Here is a 19305-nt window from a genome sequence, read left to right on the forward strand (position 1 = left end):
AGCCAGCATTAGCTAGCTGGAGCGCCATGAGAAGTTCTCTGGAACATTTCTTTCTGTGAAGCAAAAACCAGTGAAGACCAACAACGACCATTACGCGGCATTGTGCAATGCAAAGGCCGTCTCCCACTGTCCGTGGTTCTGTCGAGACCCTTCCAAACACCACACCACTTCTCCCTTGGCTGCTCCCAGCAAAACATCACATGCCTTCTCACAAGATATCTTCCAGAGAATCATCATGTGGAACAACTGAGTCTTGAAAGAAACCAGAAACTTCCACTTCAGTAATCTTATAAAACTCTTAAAAGAATCACAAATCTAAACTTCTACACAAAAAAACAACCAGCCATTTCTACTTTAAATCCTCAAGGTGCACATCTACTCATCAATATTTTTTTTTAGTAAATAATATCAGGAAGCTGAGGGCAAAGATAGGTATAAGAAATTAGTCACTCCAGGTTCAGTGAGAGTCACATCAGCTATGCTAATCGGGGTATTGTCTTGGTTCACCAACCTCAAAAGATCCCTAGCTTTACTATTGAGAGCATACTCCTGAACTTCAAATTGTTCCTAACATTCTCTACATCAGAGCCACTAGCAAACACATCTTTATGTAACCTTGCTAGACAATCTATTTTTCTAAATTCTTTCTAAGGGTAGTGGTCATTGATAGCAATCTACATCTGCAGGTCCTTTTCAAGGGTGGTGGTTGAGTCAAAATCTGCTCCAGCAGCAATGCCTGAAGGAGATCAAGCATTATTACTGTGAGTGCCAATGATACTGCCCAGTGAGGGACTGGAAGCTTCTTCACGGAATTCATAGACTAGGAGGATTGTGAAGACCACAGGGGCAACCAGCAGAGCCATGCTCCATAGCAACATAACGTCCTCAGGACATGTAGTTCTTATCGTTACACTACACTGAGCCACGCCCATTGGGGATGTGCTAACTGGTGGGTTGCATTCCATGAGTTCTAGAGCCCTTTGCTGTTCCTCTTGCACGGACTCCAACATAAAAGCAAAACGCTCATACATGTAAAAGTAAAAATTATAAAGTACAAATGTATAAATAAAATATAAAAACATACAATTAAAAATAAAATGAGAAATAAAATAAAATAGAGGCATTACAACTCACTCGGAGTTTGTTCCTGGCAGGGTGTGTGTGGCTTCGCCCATTAGGTTATTTTTATATTATTGTCTGAAAGCAAGAGGTGAAAAGAAAAACTGCTGTTGTCAGACCCTCAAACAACTTAAGCCAGTGCATCCTTCCTGATAAGAAAGATTCCAACAGAGTTCTTGTGGAAGTCAGTCCCCACTCTCCACTCATCTGTGGAGAATGTCATGTCCATTGGCTAGATCTGGGTAGGGGTTTGAAGTTTACTGCGTGTATTTTCCTTGGCTGGTGTCATAGTTTGAGCAGAACCCCTGGACCCAGATCCGCCCGTCATAATGGTGGTCTTGTAGGTTTCTAGAACCCTCTGGATCCTTCTATTTCCCCATTCTCCCATGCTTCTCTCACCTAAAGAACTCTGGTGCCCCATATTTGACCACGTCCCCTGGATGGGGAGGCCTGGTGGTACTCAGAGGAAAGATAGCAGGCTACCAAGAAGAGACTTGATACCTTATGAGCATATACAGGAGAAGGAGGTCCTCCTCAGTCACAATCATAAGGGAAGGGAGTAAGGAGAAAGCGGGAAGGAGGGAGGAATGGGAGGATACAATGGATGGGATAACTATTGAGATGTAGTATGAATGAATTAATAAAAAAATGTATGGACATACATAGATGAAAATGAAATCAATGTTTTAAAATAAACAAGAGGATTAAGTACAAACCCTGATAATAGTTTTGCTAAGAAACTTGCTATTCAAAATTAAAAACTGAAAGTTAAATCAACAACAACAAAAAAAAGAAAGAAAGAATGAGAGAAAGAAAAAAAGAAAGAAAGAAAGATTCCACACTGGGCATGGTGGTGCTCACCTTTAATCCCAGCACTCAGAAGGCAAAGGCAGGTGGATTTCTGTGAGTTTGAGGCCATCCTGGTCTACAAAGTGAGTCCAAGACAGCCAGGGCTACACAGAGAAACGCTGTCTCAGAAAAAATTCTTTTTTTAAACTTAAATTTATTTTCTTTAATTTATTCACTCTACATCTGGTGGTAGCCCCGTTCTTCATCTTCTCCTGGTTCTACTTTCCTTCCCTTCCCCCCCTCCGATACCTTTCCCCTAGCCCTCAAGAAGGGGGGGCCCTCCTCCCCTACCAACTGATCCCAGCCTATCAAGTATCATCAGGACTGCCTTCATCCTCTTCCTCTGTCACCTGTTAAGGCCACCCAGCCAGGGGGAAGTGATCAAAGACCAGGCAACAGAGTCCATGTCACAGAAAACTCCTGCTCCCCTTTATAGAGGACCTATATGGAAACTGTGCTGCCTATGGGATACATCTGAGCATGGGGCTTAGGTCCTCTCTATGCATGGTCCTTGTGGGAGGTCCCCTTTACCTGGAATACCAATGTGTAAACTTTTCTGTGTTTGCTTTTGTCACTGGGAGGCCTCTCCTGGGTCATTCTCATCAGAACACTGGACAGAACTGAGAAAGAATATGTCCCCTGTTCCTGTGTAGCTCACTTCAGCAGCAGTAGAAATGATGCCTCTCAGACTTCTAACTTCTAGACACATGGGGAGAGTCCCAGCCTCAGGCTTCCCCTGCATCTGTCTCTGTCTTCACAGTCTATCCTGCTGGATCAGTGTCTGTACATGAAGAATCCAGCCCTGGTTTCAACTCCACACCTGGAACATTGTCTCTTCAGCTCAGTGTCCTTGAAATATCCTTATCCATGTTGGGAGAACACCTCACTGCATTTACTTCTCTGATCCCAGACTGGGGAAGGCTGCTTAGTTAATTTTATGTGCTGAAAATCCCACCCAGACTTACTTCTTCAGTTCTTTGTCACATTAAGAGGGCCTATTGCCTTTACACACTAGCTTTGTCTTTCACTGAGTTTCACAGAGTTAATGTCTAATGTGTCATGTTACCTATAGATCTTCATTTGACATATGTTTCCAAAAACTGTAGATGATGTATTTTAAAAAAATCCAGTGAGTGGAGAAGCCTGTATTTCTTGTCTGATGTTGATTGTTTTATTTAACAGATCCAAGGGCATCTGTGTTTTATCAGTGACTCAACTCAAGTATCTGTTAAGCCAGGCCCTGCATTTGACATAGAGGTGTCCTTGCTTTAACATTTTTACTACTGTGTATTTGTGTATTAAAGCCAGTGGAGTTAGTTTAATTCTGTGTCCATTTGGCAGAATACTGGTAGTAGGTTCTCCCTGGTGTTTGTGACTGGTCTAGAAACAGGTTCTTGGCCCTGATGTGAGTGCTGGGTATGCACTACATGTTGTGGAGCAGGACTAAAATCCAAGCTTAAGAAGTGGTTGGTTATCCCCATAGCATTCATGCACTGTCCCACCAGGGGGCATATTTTTAAATTACACAGACTAAGAACAGCTTGTTCCTCATGAGGTCATTCAGGTCCTGTTCTGTGGGACATGGGGCAGGAACCATTACTCAACTATATAATGAATTATACTTGTACTTTATGTTAGAAAGTATAAAAAGACTGTGATGAGAGTATGGAGAAGAGGGACTAGAACATTCTCATGTGTGTGTGTGGGGCAGGAAATAGGGTGTCTAAGCCTACCTCCTTAAATAGGTTCTAAGATATTTGACTTGTTTAAGAATGGAAAGAAACCCCAAGCTTTGGAGAGAAGAGAGAGAGTATTGTATAGATGTTCCATTTAGAGCATTCAATGGTCTCTTACTTTCTGCATCTTTTAAAATTTTTATTTTGTATTAAAATGTCTAATGTAATATGTTTTTATCCTGTTTCTCATTCCCCAACTCTTCCCAGATTCTCCATACTTTTCTACCCATCCAACTTTATGTTCTTTCACCCTTTCTCTATCTCTCTCATAAAATAATAAACAAGAACAATATTAAACAGGAAACAAAAAACTAGAGATGTAGACAAAAAAGTATCCCAGCGTGGATGGGGGAGGGGCTCCTGAAGTTCCACATCTATCTGAGAAGCTAGATGGGCATGGTGGCTAGCCTATGAACTAGGGAGGGAGAGAGGGAGGGAGGGAGGGAGAGAGAGGGAGGGAGGAGGAGGGAGGGAGGGAGAGAGGGAGGGAGGGAGAGGGGGGAAGGAGAGAGAGGGAGGGAGAGAGGGAGGGAGAGGGAGGGAGGGAAGGAGAGAGAAGGAGAGAAGGAGACAGAGAGGGAGGGAGAGAGAGAGAGAGGGAGGGAGGGAGAGAGAAGGAGAGAGGGAGACAGAGAGGGAGGGAGAGAGAGAGAGGGAGGGAGGGAGACAGAGGGAGGGAGGGAGAGAGAGGGAGGGAGAGAGAGGGAGGGAGAGAGAGAGGGAGGGAGAGAGAGAGGGAGGGAGGGAGAGAGAGAGAGAGAGGGAGGGAGAGGGAGGGAGGGAGAGAGAGGGAGGGAGAGAGAGAGAGAGAGAGAGAGAGAGAGAGAGAGACAGACAGACAGACAGACAGACAGATAGACAGGCAGAGATACAGAGACACAGAGACACAGACAGACACAGAAACACAGAGAGAACATAGTGGGGTTTGGGAGAGACGTTGAGGGGAGAGAGTTAACCTGTGATGGTTTGAACGAGGATGGTACAACAGGCACATTGGCATGTGTGGTCTCTACTTGGTAAAACTGTTTGGGAAGAATTAGGATTTATGGCCTTGTTGGAGGTTGTATGACTCTGGCGGTGAGCTCTGAAAGTTCCAAAGCCCATACCATTTGCAATTAGCTCTCTCTGTGCTTTATGTTTGTTGTCTGAAGATGTGAGTCCTCAGTCACAGCTACAGCACCATGCCTGCTTGAGTGCTGCCATGTTCTCTGCCACGGTGATCATGGACTCACCCTCTGAAACAGTAAGTAAGCCTCCAACAAACTCTCATATTTATTGCCTTAGTCCTGGAATCTTACAACAACAATGAAAACATAAACAAGACACCCTCAAAACACATGTTATATGTTTATTAATATTAAATAAAATACTTTAAAAAGAAAATAGAATAATGGGAAGGAACTTGAGACTCTTGAAGAGAGTGAGCCAACACACAGTAACTGAAGAGGAGCTGGAAAGACAAGGGAAGCAGCCTCAGAAGGGTGGCCAGTTCCAGGCTAACGATTGGTAGAACGACTTGATTTATTATTATTATTTTTTTAAATTTTATTTTATTAATTTATTCATAGTACATCCCAATGGTTATCCCCTCCCTTGTATCCTCTCATTCCTCCCTCCCTCCTATTTCCCCTTACTCCCCTTCCCTATGACTGTGATTTATTATTTTTAAACAGATTACTTTTCTTAATGATTGTGAATTTCATTGAGAGGAGAACAACTCGGTACTGTATGGGCATAAACTTTTATAGCATCTTTGATAAATGATTCTCAAAAATAAATAGAGATCCTTCAAATATTACAGCCCTTCGTATTTAAATTTTGCCTCTCAAGTCTATTGAAAAGGTAAACAAGGAAAATACATTGTGCTAGACAGATGGCTTGCTGGTTGAGAGCACTTGCTGCTCTTGCATAGGACCCTGATTTTGTTCCCAACACATACATAACAGCTCCTAACTGCCCACAACACCATTTCCTCGAGTTCTCATCATCTATTTTGACTTCCAGAGGCAGCAGACACTCACATTATACACATACATACAAGCAGGCAAATGACTCATACATATAAAATAAAAATAAATTTCAAAAAGAGAGAAAATATTTGTACGTATATTATAAGGTACATTTATAAAAATAAAAATAGAAAAATTAAAATTTAATTGTAGCAAGAATCATACATAAATTGTGCATATCTATTTATGTGTGTCTTTCACATCTCTTAATTATTTTGTAGGATAAATTTATTGAAACACTAACATTTTTAGTATGGCAAAGAAATAATTTTGCAGATAAGGCATGGAAGTGTGGAGTACCCATTACAAGCTTGTGTAAATATGTGAAGAATTTGGAATCTTGGACTAGGCATCAGAATTCAGACCCTGCTCTCTCCCACTGCATGACGTTACCGATTGTCAACCAGTTAAGCAGGTCAAAGACCATGAGATGCAATATTCTACACGCATTAAAATAGTCCTCAAAGAATATTTCATGCTTTAGCTAATGCTATTTACAGACAGAGGTCCATAAAAATTCATCCTGACATATGAGGCTCTATCCATGCCTTTGATTATATAAAATAAAAGTGTGTGCATGCACAAAAGATTATCCTTCTGTATCAGTGGATGCTTCACTGGAGACTTTCTCCTTAGCCCACAGAACTGTGTTATTCCAAGGACCCCTTTTCCCAGCCAATTTCACTGAATACTCACTTCAGAAACAGCTCTGACTATAAATCTCAAAGACAGAATCTGCAAGTTACTGAAGTGCTGCATAAAAATATTCTCGGGCTTGCTGGAGAAGCTGTTTTTTTTTCTTCTGCTTGAAAGACTTGGAGCTGGGCAGGATAGAGAAGAAGGCCTCGAGAAAACCAGATAGGAGGAAGGAACCGAGAGACCTTAATACTTGGGAGGAAAGCATCCTTTCCTTGCAAGCACTGGGGACACAAAAACACAGACTCAGTGACAAATAGTTCCCTTAATGCTAATTCAAATGTGTGTGATCACACTCTCTCTTTTGTGCTGTATACATCTATCCATGGCAACAGAACCAATAACTCTGGAAAGGTTGTGGCTAGAGGGCAACCAATGAAGTGACTGCTAGAATACCTTTCCTGTTACATACACATCAAAACGAAGGAGGGGAAAGACCATAAACTGTCAGGCATGGTTGAGTAAAAATGCTCATAGGTGATTTTTATTATTATTTAAACTTAATGACATTTTCAATCTATTCTAGACTATTTGCACTTATGATAAGAAATAAGTGACTGAAATAAAAATATAACCTCCCTTGATATATGTGACAAGTATCATCCCTATGGAGGATGCAGCTTTAACAGAGCTTGCAGCACTCCTGAGTCATCTTTGAAAATCTAATTCATAAATAAACAAACACAGAACCTTGAAGCTTCCACTATAAAGCACAGGTGCCATGATTTTGGCATTGACTAAAGAGTCTTAGCTACAAGAACTAAACTAAATTATTTTTGTCTTTTCTCATATTCGGCTCTGGTGGCCTGGACTTTTGATCTATGATTTCTTCTCCTGAGGTAGTATTCTCAACTTCATTTACAATTATTTTAGGATTAATTCTTGACCATCAATTCATAGACAAGGCTCTATTTCCATAAGTATTTGCATAGGTGATATTTAAGTCATTGGACTGACCAATTGGGAAATTTGGGTACAACTGGAAACTATTGGAATCAGTGGAAGAAATAAGGTTGTAGAAGCAGATTACCGCTTGGCTTCTGAATAAGAGAGTCTGAGCTTAGAAGTTATTGAAGGAACATAATTTTGTTGATTTTACTTGTTAAGCCAGAGTTTCATGTAGCCCAGGCTGATAGTCACCTTGGTATATAGCTAAGGATAACCTTGGTGTTCTTGATATGGGAAGTTCACCTTGAGTATTTCAGTTACAAACATACACTGCCATGCTTTTACTCACACATTCTGTCAGGCTCACTATCACTTCAGTAGCAGAGGCAGGATTGGTAGAAAGTAAATGGATGCTGCCTTTAGGCTAGAGTAGAACAAACAGTTTATTCAGTGTACTTCAGAGAACAACAGTCTGGACACTAGCTAGAGTACAGTTTATAGAATAAGATGGTGGCTGGTAGGAATCACTGTTCAGGAGAAGCACGTTCACAGTCCAAGTGAGTTATTTTTGTGTGTTGTTTCCTGGAGCCTAATTTATGCCATGGTGGGGGGAACATCTAGATCTCTCAGCATACAGTTCTGGGGGGACTAATGTGAGTGGCTGTGTACTGCTTTCCAGTTGTGTAACCTCTGCCATGCAATTAGGGGCCATAGAAATATGGGTCATCATATTGGACCACGTCCCCTGGATGGGGAGGCCTGGTGGCACTCAGAGGAAGGACAGCAGGCTACCAAGAAGAGACTTGATACCCTATGAGCATATAAAGGGGGAGGAAGTGCCCCTCAGGCACAGTCATAGGGGTGGAGAGTAAGGGGAAAATGGGAGGGAGGGAGGAATGGGAAGATACAAGGGATGGGATAACTATGGAGATGTAATATGAATAAATTAATAAAATAAAATAAAATAAATGAAATATGGGTCATGCTGAGGAGGGTAGCCCTGATGGAAAGGCCAGGTCACTGGGTGCTAGGCCAGCTCTGTGGTGTCAGGTAGCAGCATTTAAAAAAAATTAAAATTAATATGCAAATTAGGTTTTAAAATTGGGTTTCAGTATAGCATTTTTAAACAAAACTTTAACAAAAAATTAATTTATTTTGTTAGGTATATGCTTTGTATTCCTGATCTCTCCAAGCACACAAAGAAAGAATAAGCAGGCTACCAAGATGAGATCTGATAGCCTATGACCATATAGTGGAGGAGGAGGTCCCCTCGGTCATAGACCTAGGGGAGGGGAATAGGGTAAAAGAGGGAGGGAGGGAGGGAGGAAGGGAGAGAGGGAGGGAGGAATGGGAGGATACAAGTGATGGGATGGCAATTGAGTTGTAATCTGAATAAATTAAGGCTATTAAAAATAATTAAATGTATCTATCATTTATGTATGTATGTATGTATTTATGTATTTATTTGCTTATCTATCTATTGGATTTTCAAGATAGGGTTTCTCTGTGTAACTCTGGCTATCCTGAAACTCACTCTGTAGATCAGGCTGGCCTCGAACATAGAAATCCTGTCTTTGCCTCTCAAGTATGGGATTAAAGGTGTGTGTCACCATCTCCCAGCAAAAACTGTATTACAAAAATTCTCTTCTCCATCTCCCTCTGTTCCCTGTGCCTTCACGTTCCCTGTAGCCAGCCTTTCCCCACTTTCACATCATGTGTCCCTTTTGCCCCACCCTCCATATGTGCACTTTCTTTGTTCTCTAATTCTGCTCTGGTCTTCTATTTAAATTGCTGGTCTGTATTTATTCTCATTATCCTTATTTGCACACATACAAAACGCTGAAGGTTAGGAGCTGTGTCTGAGAGAAAACATGAGGGTTTTGTCTTTTTGAGTCTGAGACAATTCACAGTATAATGCTTTCAAAATGCACCAATTTTCTTGAAATTTTCATACATTTCTTTTTTTTTCTTTTCAGTTGAGTAAAATTCTATTGTACCTATGTCACATTTTTGTTATTTACTCCTTGGCTAGGCATTTAGACTGCCACCAATTTTATTGCTATTGGGAATACTGCAGAAATAGCCATGGATGCCTCATGGAAAGAATAGAGAGTCCTTTGGATGTAAACCCACAAGTGATAGAACTGTCGTATATCGCAGTTCTACTTTTAATTTTTGAAGAACAGAGCTCTATCATGGCTTCATGAATTAACACATCCACTGGGAGTGATGAGGGGCTCCTCCTCCCCCTCCAACCAGCCATCATTTGTTATCCGTTGCCTTCTTGATCATAACCATTTTGACTGGGACAGACTCTGAAAAGATTGTCTTAACTTTCCTTTCTCTTATGCTTAAGGATGTTGAACATGTTTTAAATGATTGCCCATTTGTCTTTCTTCACTTGAGGAGTATCTGTTCATTTCTTTATCCCATTTATTGTTGTAAGGTTCTGTTAGTGTACTTTTCTTTTTTGTAGTTTGTTTAATATGCTCTAATGAGCCATCTCTTCCATGAGGCATAGCTGGAAAGATCTCCACACTGTCTGGGCTGCCTGTTAACTCTGTGGATAGCTGGTTTTTGTTGTTGCTTGTTTGTTTTCTTATGGTCAAAATCTGCTTATTTCATATAGTTTTTTTTGGTTGACCTTGGGACAATTCTGTACACTGGAACTGTATTCAGAAAGTTCTTACATACATCAGTAACTTGAAATGTTTTCTCTGGCAGTATTAGTATTTTAAATGAAGGTTTTTGATCCATTTTAAAATTTGATTTTAGTGCATGGTTCAAGATGTAGATTGAATTCCTTTCTGCAGGTATCCAGTGTTGCCAACACATTTGTTGAACAGGCCTTTTTCATTGCATGCTTTCTATGCTTTTGTCAAAAACTTACATGACCATAGCTGGCTGGTCTATTCTGGTCTACTCTATTGCCTTGGTCTACATGGCTGCTTTGGTGACAGTAATATGGAGTCTTTGTCATCATAGTTGCAGAGACTAATTTGAGGTCAGGTATTCTTTCAGCAGTGTGCTTTCTGTTTAGGGTTCCTTAGGCTGTGTGTGTCTTTTGTGTTTATAGAGAAGTTTTGGTACAATTTTTCTAGGTCTGTTAAAAATAACATTGAAATATTGAAAGGAATTGCATCTGTTGGTCATTTTTTTGATAATATAGCCTTTGTCAGATGTTGCTTCTGCTTATCCAAGCATGGGATAGCACTCCATCACTTGGAATATTCTTTATTTTTTTTCTTTATTGTCCTAAAGTTGGAAGGTTATAGCACTCGGGTACTAGTAGTTGTGGATTCTTGAATCACACTTGTTAAATCTTTCTAATGGGTAAGTGTCCCCATTTTCTGGTCTTTTATCAATTGTCTTTCCTGCACACAGATTTTAAATCATTTACCATATAACTCAAATATGAATATTGAACTTTAAAATAATTTTCTAAATCTTGGGTGTTCAAAATGTATAAAAAAAATCAACATGGTCAGCTTCTGTAAGGAGGCTGTGGCTGATTGGCAATATGAAGTTCTGCTTCAGTTTGTACTTTTTATCAAAATCTCAGGAATTTTCTAGTCATATTGTGCTTTGAGATGCACTGGCCTAGAGAAACTCCTTACAGAGTGACCTCTATACGTCATCAGTTCTTCTTTATTCTGTCTAAACTCTTTATCTCATGTGTTTTAATTGATTTATTAATTGTGAGTGCCCGTGTATACATGTTCATGTGTGCGTGCTTGCCACATGTGTGTAGAGGTGAAAGGATTGCTTTCAGGAGTTAGTTTTCTCACTGGGGGATCAAACTCTGGTTGCCAGGCTTGATGTCAGGCTTCTTTACGTGCTGAGCCATCTCATCAGCAATCTCTCTCTCTCTCTCTCTCTCTCTCTCTCTCTCTCTCTCTCTCTCTCTCTCTCTCTCACACACACACACACACACACACACACACGAGATTGTGCATATATAATATGTGTATAAAATACCTTACAAGACTTGAGATAAAAAAATAACAGCATCTGATCTTTTCTTCTCTTCCTGTTTCAGCATTTTCAGATTGTTGTTTTATACTCATGAACATTAGTTTTACATTTCTAACATTTTCTTAATTGTAAGCATTATCTGCTAACTTTTCACTCTAAGCTTTAATGCGCTCTCAATTCTATCTACCACCCACATAATCCCCTCTAATTCGTTACAAGTTTTATTTAAATTACTATTCAGTGCATACATTGCAGTAGCTGTGGCGATCCTGCACATTACATTTTCTTTCTTACACAATAGGTGTGTTTGTCTTCATTCACCCACCTGTGCGCTTCCACCCTTCTTCAGCATCTCTTGGGAGTCACAATCACACAAACACCACCCTTTGGGGGAAAAAGGTACTACCTGCTTTCCGTGTGGTTGTTTGTTCTCTCTAGAACATCACAGAGCACGAGGAATGAATTTCTTTCTCACTAACATTTTTCTCTGTATGTTTATTTATATTCCAGTGTTCTAATTTGTCATTTTTAGTACCTCTCCTACTCACGTACTAATTAAGACTCTGCATATAATTTCTATGCGTTTCTTTTCGTTCTCTGGCTGTAGTGAATTTTATACTGTTCTGTTCTTGTTTCCTAGGAATTCTCCATTCACACTGTGGTAGCTTGGATGAGAATGGCGCCCATTGGCTCATATGTTTGAATACTTGGTGCCCAGCCAGTAGACTGTCTGAGAAGGATTAGGGGGCGTGGCCTTGTCGGAGGAGGTGCTTTACTGATGGTGGGGCTTTGAGGTTTCAGAAGTCCATGCTGTTCTCAGTTAGCTCATTCTTCCTTCTAGTGGCATATGCGTATATAAGGTGTCAGCACCACTCGAGTGCCATGCGTGCCTGTCTGATGCCATGCTCCCCGTCATGGCGATCATGAACATGGTGGCCTCTGAAACTCTAAGTATCACCAAGATTCCTTCTTCTATGTGTCGCCTTGGTCATGTTCTTTTGTCACAGTAATAAAAAAGTCACTTAGACTCCCTCCTTTTCTTGCATAGTGTTAATGGTATTTTTGAGATTTCCTTCACTTTCAATTGTTTATACATTTCCGTTTTAAAAAATTTAGTCTTTGGGGATCTACACAATCTACTTAATAATGGGCCATAACAAACTAAATTGAAGCATTTTGTATATAACTAGGACTTGGTAACTGGTACATTTTTGTTTTGAGTGGTCTGATCTGCCCTATTGTGCCATTTCTGTGGGTGGCATCCATTGTCTGTGTGTTTATGACTCCAGAGGAAAAAATTCTTCCAAATTATTTTGAGAATAAGAATTTAGGTGTTTGAATTCTGGAAGTCCCTTAATATTTCATTTAATTTCTTGGCTTTACACTTCCCTGTGCTCACCAGGACCAGACATTCCCTTTGATGGCCATTCCGCAAAACTTTCGTACCTTCCAGATCCCCCAAAGTAGATGAAGTCAAAGTAACTATGTGGAGTGGCAATGTGGGTGGAGGTATTCCCTAGCTGGCCCAACAATCCAAGCAGAATATCCAGGCAAATGAGGATGGTATACATTAAAAGTATCTAAGCAATTCATTCTCCATGGCCTCCATCCTGGGCAGCATAGTTAAGTGTATCAGAAAGAAAATCGTATCGGCTGAGATCTTTTCTCCATACTAACGCCAAAATAGATGGTTCTAAAAATGTGTTTAATAGAACAAAACAAATCAATATACCTAAAACCAAAACTAAAAGCCAAAGGCATAACTGGTCTAAGGTTCCATCTCTTTTCCTTCCAGAGAGTAGAGTGCAGTGCCTCAGTCTGGGCAGAGCATGGGCAACCTCCTAGGGCCACAGCAAATGTATACACTGAAGTGTCTGACTGCTTCTTATGGTGGTATCTGATGAACCTCTGTCCTACAATCATGGCATCACCTTTAGCTATTGTTATGAACCATTCTGTGACTCTGTGGTCAGATTCTACTGCTGTACAATTCCTGCCATGGAAATTCAGGTTTCATCCTTCCTGAGTTTTCCAAGAAGTTACTCCATGAATCTGCTTTTCAGCCTTCAGAACCTGTTCTGATTAGTTTCTCTCATGTTTCTTTGGTGTTGTGATTTTCAAGGTTCTTAAGGATTACTTTTTTTCTACCTTGAACCAGAAATCCCTTGAAGCCATTTTCTGAGAAGATGTTTTTACTCAGAGAAGAACACTGTAGACAAAATAAATAGTTCCTTTAAATAGATTAAAACTAATTACTCACAAAGAGGTAAATCTGAAGGCTCACTTTATAAACTTTGTGAAATCAGCTCCAAAAACTGGAACTGGCTACAGGACTGGATCTGGTGCTCTTTAAAGAGCATCCTTCTAATATCATAGTCTGCTCATGAAAGTCATGTACATGTGCAAAATGGTTCAAGAGAGCAAGGGAAGTAAGGGAGCTGCAAAGGGCAGAATTAGAAAACAAATGACATAAGCAACCTCAACCCAACAGATTTGCATTTCATTTTATGTCTGGAGATTTAGCTTTAGTGAATGAGAATTAATATGAAAACCTCAGACAAATCTTTGTTACTATATGTAATACAACATGGATACCATGAGGCTTTAATTCTGGCTAGTTGTCCAAACATGCAGCAGCTTTCACAACTGCCTGGAATCCCATGGAAACAAAGCATTACATTCTGCTGCCCCCTGGCAGACACTGTGTTCACTGAATATTTGTGAGCTGCTCTAAGTGGAATAGAAACAAGATAGAGGCTGCCCCCTGTGCCTCAGTGGATGATGGGATGTTCTTTTAGTGTTTGCTATCTGTTGAACAAATATTACCACTTTCACAAGATTTTAGCTGGGACTTTGTTAAGGCAGAACAAACTACTCTGAGTTCATGGTTCTGATTTCTCCTTAAATGGTGACAAATGAGCATGGTAAATAAAACACAAGACAGGTCTACTGCCACTAATGATGGTGTATAATTTTACATTCAACCTGCTAGTTATGAAGCTAAATGAGGCTATTTTTCATGTTCACTATGTTCTCAGAGGTCATTGGGTCAATGAACTATTTTCCAATACAAACATCAATTGTGCATACTTTGAGGAAGAATGTGACGGTCTGGGAAAGGGACCCTAGGAAAGGAACCATCTGCCAACTTGCCTGTGTTAAATTGATATTGTCATATGCAAGAAATAATACATGATCAGACCCCTCCATATGGTACTCAGGTCTATGTGACTACAGATGTGTAGAATTGATGTACAAAGTGAAGGCACTATACAATATTAAATACCAAACCCTTTGGTTTATAATTGCTTTGGACATCTGAGAGATAAGGTCAGTGATGACAAAGGAAGAGACACATCTAACCATGCGCAAGTTGTGCCAACTCATGTGCTTGTGTGGAATGTCTGATGAGATATTAAGTGGGAAACAGCTTGCTTCTTCCTGAATCACATTCTTTTCAGGGTGACTCTCGAATTCTCAAGGGGATTCAGTTTAAAGGAGATCAGAGATGGATGTCAGACTGGCAGGTGCTTTATTATGACTTGCTCAGTTTCCTCGGGACTGCATGGACTATGTTTGTGAGCTTGAAAAGCATTGAGGACAACCTCTACTGTCAGTTCTCAGACATCCTCCAATTTCTGTACAGGGTCATTCACTGTCTCACTGGCTTACTGGCTTGAAACTATGCAACTAGTCTAGATGAAATGATCAGCAAGTCTCAATGACTTGAGACTTCATCTTGGCTCTACTGTTATGCTCAGAATGCTAGATCCCCAAAGACCACCAGAAGACTGAAGCCATATGCAAAGCAAGGAGCCTTTATTCAAGCTTGAGTTCATGGGCCCTCAGACCTTACTGATGCAACAGATCAGCAGTGAGAAGCCTGAACCATTGTTAGGCAGGGTTTTTATTATGTTTACAGCAAGGAACTGGAGTTTCCAGTTTGGTAGTTACAGGACTGGCTGGAATTTAGCCAAACTGAATTGGCACTAGGCGATTGGTCAAGTCTGACCTCGAAATGCTTAGACACTCTATCTATAACATCTGGAGGCTGTACGTACTTCATTGGTTATAGCCTAGGGTGGTTCCTTCCTGAAACAGTTTGTGGGTTTTCCAGTAACAGAGATAAACGTAAGGGCAGTCTCAAAATGGAGTCACATAAGCTAGGACTCTCCATCTACCTCCCCAACTCTGGAATGATAAGTGTAACCCTTAAACTGAGTCTTTCTTTTTTCTTTAACTGGACTCTAGATCTTCAACGCAGGCCAACTGAGATATCTCCTAGCTCCTTCCCAGGCATTCATACTTTCTAAATGCGATAGAACAACTTTGTCTCAGTTTGTTTCTCATGGCATTTGCAGCATGGGGACCTTCATTCCATCTTAGACTATGTGTGCACTGTGAATTGCAGTGTGGTGACATTTGCAATGCTACTTATTTCCAACAGCATCATTTCCTGGAACTTTGATAGTAATAAAGAGATCTGATGCCACATTGTAGGGCATAGAAAATGTAGACTCTTCATACACTTCCTTGGGTAAAGGATCCCATGTGGAGATGCTCAGTGTAAGATGTGCTTCCATTTGAAACAGCTGAAAATATCATGCAGAATTATCCCTTCCTTAAAGGTAAGGCTTCTGTGATATTTTCTCCTCATTCTTGTTCCAGGGGCAGCACAGATTCATTGGCAACCTTTGTGCATATGAAGATCTATGAGCTAATTTTAGATTAATTTGAAACAAGCTAGAGAGATAAAATTCTGTTACTTACATTATGAGGCCAGTGCTAAGCATAAAGGATGTCTGTTAACTTTTCCCGGTCAGCGTGGACACATGTCCTCAGATATGGCTCTGATTTATACATCAGGACTGGTGGTCCTTGCAGCCTAGGTGGTTTATTGTGTTATTCAGTTAAAAATTTTAATTATGAATTATTTGTTCAAGATGACTATCTTGAAATGATGTAAAGGTGATTGTTGATTTATTTGTATGGGCAGCTGGTCATTTTATGTAGTAAATAAATAGGTATAGCCCCCAAAGGCTAGTGTGTTTGGATGCTTGGCTCTTAGGGAGTGGCACCGTTAGGAGGTGTGGCCTTGTTGGAGTAGGGTGGCCTTATTGGAGGAAGTGTGTCACGGTGAGGGTGGGCTCTGAGGTCTCATATACATGCTCAAGCTCTGCTAGTGTCCAATGCAGTCTCCTCCTTGCTGCCTGAGAATCCAGATGTAGGACTCTCCAGCTTTCCCAGCACCGTGTCTGCCTGGATGCTGCCATGCTTCTCACCAGGATGATAATGGACTAAACTTCCTAAACTGTAAGCCAGAACCAATTAGAGGTTTTCCTTTGTAAGAGTTGCCATGGCTATGGTGTCTGTTCACAGCAATGGAAACCTTAACTAAGGCGTTTTAGTGCCATTTGCTAAACAAACAAACAAACAAACAAACAAACAGCTGTCCATCCACTATGGAATATCTTTTGTCTTTGTTGAAGGCCATGTGAACGTTTTGTCTGCTTCTGTTCCACAGTGCACTATTCCATATACAGCAGCATGCCTCACCACACTATTTCTCTTCTCTTTGTCCATTCTTGATTGCTGTATGGTGTGGAAGTTGGCTGTTCTCAGCCCTCCAGAACAGTATGTGCTGCTTCTCTTTGTCTGCCCTTGTGGCACGTGAACATAGCCCAGTTATTTTCTAATTGGCATGGCATTCTATGTATAATACTTTATTAACTATTCTTTTAGAGTTAATTTTTTCAGTATTTTAATTTTCACAATGTTGTTAGAATCATCATTATGCTTAGTTTTTTTCTTTTTTTTTTCTTTTTTTCTTTTTTTTTTTTTTTTTTTTTTTGGTTTTTTGAGACAGGGTCTCTCTGTGTAGCCTTGGCTGTCCTGGACTCACTTTGTAGACCAGGCTGGCCTCGAACTCACAGCGATCCGCCTGCCCCTGCCTCCCGAGTGCTGGGATTAAAGGCGTGCGCCACCACGCCCGGCTTAGTTTTTTTCTTAAATTTTTACTTCTCTAGGCATGTTTCCCAAAATAAAATAATCAATATGTCCACATTTTATGAGTTGACCTGTTTCAGTTCTAAAGGGTTTCCTACACAATTTTGAGAATGATTGTCATTGGGGCACTCACCTCCTTTCACGTTCAGTCACATCACTAGAGACAATTTTTATTCGTTATTTTGTTCTCTGTTACCCTTATCTTTCAACATAGCATTTCCACAGAATAGTAATTAAATTGTTAGCTATTGGGGCTTATTTTTAAATTTTTCTTATACTTCACCATTTGAAATGTTGTGTATTTATTAGTGTGTCATTAGGCTTGTCCCGCAGGGAGTCTATCAACCACTTCATTCTGCCAGCCCGGGCTCCTCCTTTGTTTTTCTTTTTTATTTGCTTATTTTTATTCACTGGAAGTCCCATACAGGTCTATAATGAACTGTAGTCATTTGCAACACTCATAAACCTTTCTCACTCTCCTCCTCCTCCTACTGAAACTCTTCTTCCCAACAGGCCCTCCCACTTGTGTCTCCTCTTTTCACAAAAGAGTCTGCTCACAATATTAGATTGGGCTACTGCAAAATCCAAGCCTAAATACTTCATTCTTACACTTTTTTTTTCATGTGTGAGCCTTCTCCTTTTACCTAATTTTTCTCCTTTCAATGCTTTCATGAATACATGTGCTCATATTTTAAAATTTATATTTACTCACTATTTAGCATTTCAACTAGTTTTTATGATTGATGAAAATATTAACATTATGAAAATGTCATTCAGGCTCCATAAACATTTTCGTCTGTTTACTGTTTGTCGATAGTAAATTACATTTTAGTCCCCTCCACCTCTCTGTCTCTGTCTCTGTCTGTCTGTCTGTCTGTCTGTCTGTCTCTCTCTCTCTTTGTGTGTGTGTGTGTGTGTGTGTGTGTGTGTGTGTGTGTGTGTGTGTGTGTGTTGCTGTGTTTCTGTGAAGCCCAGGCTGGCCTAGATCTTAATATTCTCCCACTTCAGCCCTCTGAGTGCTGGGATTACAGTACTACCACACCTAGTTTTGGTAAACGCTCAGTTCTCAGTTGTTAGAAGCCTGGTAGTAACAATGGTTTGCATGAACTTTAGTTTCTGTGCAGTAGGAGTAGGGAACGTCTCCTGATGTTAGTCACAGCTCCGTGGACAGCAGTCAGTGTCACAGAGTCTCCTCCCTAAATGGGCTTCCCATTTGATTTCATTCTCTCATGTTTCTGTCTTCAAAATCTTAATAGTTTTGTTTTTGGCTTGTGATCTCTTAGAGAAGTCTGATGAACTAGTGGAGCATGAACAGACACATGCATGCTGCTCACTTCTTTTTGTTTGTTTCACATTGCTTTACACATATCCCAGAACCACAAGTGGCCACCAGAGAAATAAAGCAGACTTGACTTAACACATACTTTTACTAAACGTAGAGTAGAGACAACACTCAAATGTAAATAATTATGACAGGATAATCCAACCTCGGGACACCCATAGAAGCAGTTATAAAGACAGATGCATTCAAATGGCTCATTGCTTTTTTCTTTTCTTTTCTTCCCCCCCCCCCCCCCCCAGAGCTGAGGACCGAACCCAGGGCCTTGCACTTAAGGCTAGTGCTGCAAAACAATATTGAGTCCTAGACTTACCTAAAAGGTTGGTTGGAAATCTTTCTTTTGGAAAGGATGTAATCAGAACATAATGTTAATTGGAATTTACTTATTATTTTTATAGTTACTGTGGCAAAATACTTAGGAAAATCAGTTAAGAAACTGTAAGCTTAGATTTTCTACACCGCTTTATTCTAATCACCAACTGGAAGGGGATGAAGAATGGTAATAGAAAAAGGGGGTTGTGGATCTATTTAAACATAGTTCCTCGGGCCAATACCATTCTACATTGTCAAGATACAAGCAGTCCAGTCCAGTAATCAACACTAAACAGTCACACAAATCCTTAGTGATGGCACAATCCAGAAGAAACCCCAAGGCTCCACTGACTCGTGTGGCCAGAATCAACCTATG

General features: G+C 40.4%; 1 long non-coding RNA gene across 1 annotated transcript in view; it reads left to right on the plus strand.

The window, feature by feature from the left end:
- Nucleotides 1–19305, plus strand: part of LOC311596066 — a 41665-nt gene that overhangs the window by 16232 nt on the left and 6128 nt on the right. Inside the window, exon 2 of the long non-coding RNA XR_014778695.1 lies at nt 18860–18937. This is a non-coding gene — a long non-coding RNA (uncharacterized lncRNA). The remainder of the gene's footprint in view (nt 1–18859; nt 18938–19305) is intronic.

This window comes from Acomys minous (assembly GCF_964271855.1).
Source record: "Acomys minous genome assembly, chromosome: 4".
NCBI lineage: Eukaryota > Metazoa > Chordata > Mammalia > Rodentia > Muridae > Acomys > Acomys minous.